The following is a 5,295-nucleotide window of genomic DNA, read 5'->3' on the forward strand; positions in this document are numbered from 1 at the left end:
CATCGCTACCAGCCCTGCAAATAGGAGAAAATCGAGGTTACTACTGGGTCAGATCGAATGGGCAAGTTCTTTTCCACTTCAGCTCTTCTCGAAGGAGATTTGGAGCATAGTTCGCAGATCAAAGTCGAAGTGAGTAATAATTCTTGTCGAAGTGACTTTCCAGTTAATACGACCTGGAGGAAGAGTCGTGAGCTAAGCCAACAAAAGAGGCTGGTGGCTCTAGACCAGGGACCTGGGGCATTGCCATAATAGAGAGCTCTGCTCCCACAGAAGTAACAAGGAAGCACTCAGGTGTGGGAGCTGCCTCCCAGGCGTTGGTAACATTGTTGCTCAGCACGGAAAACAAGATCGACGGAAAACAAATCAAGGAAAAAGAGGTGGTACGTTTTTGCAGAAGCAAATCGAGTGATGATTAGTTGCCTCTTAATGCAAAAACCAACAAGCCACAACTCCAACACAACTTGTGAGTGCCCCGGTTTCCGCAAATCAGCCTACGTATACAAATGCTGCCGTAAATATTAGATTCCATTAGCTTTACGCAGTTTGGCTTTTTGGGTTATATACCGGAATGATATCAATTTGTAACCGGAAAAGTCTCATAGCACAGACAAATAGACGTAGCTCGTTCTCCTCAATCGTCGTACACGCATTTAACGTGCAATTTAATGTATATTAAACACAATTGTTTGAGACTTGTCAACCAAGTTTTCTTTCCGCAAATACTTAGCTTGCGAGATGCCATTAGTGCGTTCCGAAACGATATTTTAAAGGAACCTCTACTTGAAGAGTTACGTCTGATTGTCAGTTCCATTTACCATGTCACTTGCAAATGCAAACAGAATTGTCACATTCAGCAGCTTCTTGTTTGTCGTTTACAAACGACACATATCCTCAGTCTGCGAAAGTTTCCCTTCCTGCTTGAGTCAATATTACTATAAATACAGATACACCTTATGCGGGTGCGAGCATGACATATCCGGAACTGGAGTTCTAATGGATTACCATATTTTTTCTGCAATCTGTTGCCCCACACTCTGAACGTATGTACATATCGAGCCGAGCAATGGATTAGGTCCTAAGTAACATTTACAGATTCTCTTCGTCGATTTCTCCCATGCATATTTTCAACACACAGTTATCTAGCATCTGCTACGGCAAGAAACGCTTATTATGAACGAAACAGAAAGTCACCGACGGGAATCGATCAACGATTCTTAGGACCTAATCCATTGTTAGGCTTGTGGATTCGATTTAACCATTCCGCATGGAAATCCTTTCAGAAATAGAGAGGGTTTTAGTAATCGAAAGCAGTTATGTTGAAAAATTGCAATTCCAAGATTATCACGGTTTCTTCGTGGTAACGTTGAGTTATTTACTGCACGTTGTGGAGGAATATTTTACGCCAGAAAGCGTGTTGGTGTTCATAACTTTGATTGATATTCATTCGCCAGTGTTTGTTTATTTTTGCCTTGTGCGGTTTCGTCGGTTGCCACGTGTGTCCAAACTTTTCGGTCCTTGATTGAATTTCTGTTTTTACTGGGAATCGCATTCAGAGTGACATCCAAGGAGGCGATGAATAGTTCGTTTGCACCCGGCTTGTTCGATTGTGCTTTCCATGTTTCAAGACGATGTTGTATAAAGACGATGATAGAATTTCCATAGAGGAAGGTTAAATTTAGCTTTGATAAAAGCGTAGAATCGTAGTAGGTATCAAGTCGTCACAACCATTTTTCCGATGCTATTTTTAAAGATGATGGAAAAGAAATTGATTGAATTGTCATCAAAAGGATATTGCTGATTTCTGTAGGCGTCCCAAAAACGAATTGATTGATATAGTTGTTTACAGTAACTCTTCCACCGCTATTTCTCAGCTGTCTTTCAATCAATTTTCTGTAGATAACTAGCTTATGGTTACACTAATCACATACACAAAATTAGCGTAATTGGTTGAAGGACAGCCGAGAAACAGCGGTGGGTGGACGGTATGGATTTAAAAAAAAGTTATGAATTTCTTCCAGTTCGGTTTGTAACCCCAAAATATGTGTAAAACAAAAGGGAAATATTGGTCGCGACAATGATATGAAATTTGTATGGAGAGTTCGGTGAATTAGTAAGGCAAATTATGCCCCGTAACGTGAGCAGACTACCGTTTCGTGGTACATTACGGGATGTAAGATCTACCACCGATTCCTAGTCCTGACTACATTTCCGTAGTTTTCTCCCAAAATTACCAGCTTGGCCGTTGCGTCTTGCAAAATAAAAATATATCGTCTTGAGCAGTCTTAATAGTAGGTAATAGTAAGCTGGTATTCAATCCAAACAGTGCAGCCGGGAAGCGCAAATCTGTAAAATCGAAATACGATTCGTGATAAAGGCGAACCAAAGAAAATATATTTAGCGTTTCAGTTACCTGTAGACAGTTTCGTTAGCTTCGGTGATGGGTCCTTTACATTTTTAGCAATGTAGCATCCGATAGAGTCGATGATGTTTTCTCACTTATTCGGGCCACCAGATGGAGTTTTCAAACATAGTATGTAGATGATAATCTGTATCCAGCTGAGTAAAAAAATGATTGTTAACATGTTAAATGTATCTCTTTTATCGATTAACTTTAAAAGGTACTTACCAACTGCTATCCATATTCCGCGAACAAATGAGGAAATGTTTGAAGTACTTGAGAGCTTTGATTATATTTTCTTAAGTTTTCTTTTTATAGCTTCAAAAGACAGTTCCCATTGAGAAATAACAGTCAACCATGGCGAGCGATTCAATTTCAACCATTCAAGCACACTGATGGCCTGGTGCGGTATTTCTATTTGACTGAACTTGGCTTTTTGAGCACCTCTCAGATAGTTTTCTTCATCCCTTTCTCTTTTTCGCTCAGACTGTCTAATGTAATTTATCCTGCTGTATAGCTTGCCTCCAGGATTTCTTTTATCTTTAGAGATAAAGTATGTCGCCTAGAACAGAGACGATGTTAAATAGGAGACGCGCGAAGACTGAAGCCAAAAGTTCCAATCGAACCGTCAAACGCGATTGAGCAATGTAAATAAACACGAACGCTTCACGAAAAAAAAGCGGGGGAAGTATTGAGATTGGTGTTGAATTTAATTGTTGAGGTTGGTTGGAGATTTTCAGCCAGATGAAAAGAGATTTAAATAATTATAATTAAGATTGCGTATGAAAAGTGAAAATGGACAGGGAATTTTATTGTTATTCACCAGCTGTATTCTCGTTATGGTCTCACGAAATATTGTGCAACGCTCTGTAGAATATACCCTCCAATGTGGTATGTTTGGTTTCACTCAGCGTTGTCAAAAATTGAATCTTCAAATACTTCCATTGAATAACGATACTACCGATACGGTTAAACAAGTATTCATTTTACCGTGATGCTGAAGCAGACGACAGTTGCTCAAATTAAAAGTCAAAAAAGTAAACACAAAATTGCGGGTTGCCAAACCTTGCAGAAAAAGAAATTAGTTGGTCGTGCAACCAGATTTACTTTTATTCTCTCCGTACGTCTCTTACGTCTTTATACAACATCGTCTCTGGCCTTGTGATACTATCAATATATTATACCTGTTATTATAATATACAGTAATGCCCCGTTTTTGTCAGCCCCCTGTTGAATTTAGGGCTGACAAAAACGGGACACTGACAAAACCGGGACATTTTTTTTCGCTTAATTTTTTTAATATAATATCATTAAATGCTGTTTGATAATGCAAGATTTATGTTTTAGGAATCATTCAATATATACGAGCCCATTGAAGGAGGCGGGGGGAGCTAGAATTTCAAACTTTTCGTAAGTGTCATATAAGGAATGACATTCTTACATTGATGGTGTTGAGGAGGGGGGGGGGGTGGCTAAAGGTACTTAGGTAAGAGTTGAATGGCCACTCAATGCATATCCAGAACAACATGTGAAAAGGGCATACAAGCTTTTTGTAAACAAACCTTTGTAGGCCCTTTTCTCACCAACCGAGGGTCGCCCACGCAAACCAGCAATATCATCGGGAAGGGGAAAGTGTCTTCTACCCGGTGATGTTAAAGGTTTGCGTTGGTGTCATATGGGTAGCGAGAAAAGGGCATAAGAAGGTTTGTTTACAAAAAGCTTGTATGCCCTTTTCACATGTTGTTCTGGATATGTGGTTAAGCATTTTCTGTAAGAACAACAATACTAATACATAGTGCATAGCTTACAAAAAGGCGATAGCGGGCCAATAGTAATGAAGATAACCCAAATAAATCTCAATCATTGTGACACAGCACAGAAACTGTTGTGGCAGTCGACAACGGAAACAAAGTGCGACGTTGCAATGATTGCGGAGCCGTATCGAGTCCCTCCCGATAACGATAACTGGGTGGCCGATAGAGCAGGGATGACGGCAATACAAGGCAGGTATCCCATACAAGAAGTGGTGACGAGGTCTTACGAAGGTTTTGTGATCGCCAAAATTAATGGAACCTTCGTATGTAGTTGCTATGCATACCCGAGATGGACAATGGAGCAGTTTTCACCAGATGCTAGATGGACTCACCGGGGAGCTCACCGGACGGAGACCAATCGTCATTGAAGAAGATTTCAATGCTTGGGCAGTGGACTGGGGAAGCAGATGTACCAACGCAAGAGGGTATAGCCTGCTGGAAGCTCTGGTAAAGTTGGACGTCAGTCTGGCCAACGAAGGAACCATCAGCACCTTCCGCAAAGATGGTAGGGAATCCATTATCGACGTCACTTTCTGCAGTCCGTCGTTAGTGGCAAGTATGAACTGGAGAGTGTATGAGGAGTACACTCATAGTGACCATCAGGCGATTAGGTACATCTTTGACCAACGGATACCTACGGCAATGTGAAAAAAGGAAAGTATGCAAGCGGAGGTGGAAGACGAAGGCATTGGACAAGGATCTCTTTGTAGAAGCTCTCCGGGTAGACAGCAGCGTCCCAGACCAAAGCGTGGACGAGTTGACCGAATCGTTAGCGAGGGCATGCGACACAACCATGCCGAGGAAATCGGAGCCAAGGAACAGATGGCGCCCAGCTTACTGGTGGAACGAGGCACTTAGCACGCTCCACGCTAGTTGTCTCCGAACCAGAAGGCGCGTTCAGCGGGCAAGAACTGATGCAAACAGAGCAGAGCAAGGGTGGTGTTTCGAGCAGCCAAGGCTGCTCTAAAACGGGAGATAAAGCTGAGCAAGTCAAACTGCTTCAAGGAGCTGTGCCGAGACGCTGATGCCGACCCCTGGGGTGACGCATACCGAGTCGCGTTGGCGAAGTTTAGAGGTCCAACG

General features: G+C 42.0%; 1 protein-coding gene across 1 annotated transcript in view; it reads left to right on the forward strand.

The window, feature by feature from the left end:
* LOC135716908 (adipokinetic hormone/corazonin-related peptide receptor variant I-like) overlaps positions 1–5,295 on the forward strand; it is a 221,250-nt gene that overhangs the window by 76,418 nt on the left and 139,537 nt on the right. The window lies entirely within an intron of this gene.

The sequence above is a fragment of the Ochlerotatus camptorhynchus genome, unplaced genomic scaffold, assembly GCF_037179485.1.
Source record: "Ochlerotatus camptorhynchus isolate MF236.1 unplaced genomic scaffold, CSIRO-AGI_Acam_v1.1 ptg000046l, whole genome shotgun sequence".
NCBI lineage: Eukaryota > Metazoa > Arthropoda > Insecta > Diptera > Culicidae > Ochlerotatus > Ochlerotatus camptorhynchus.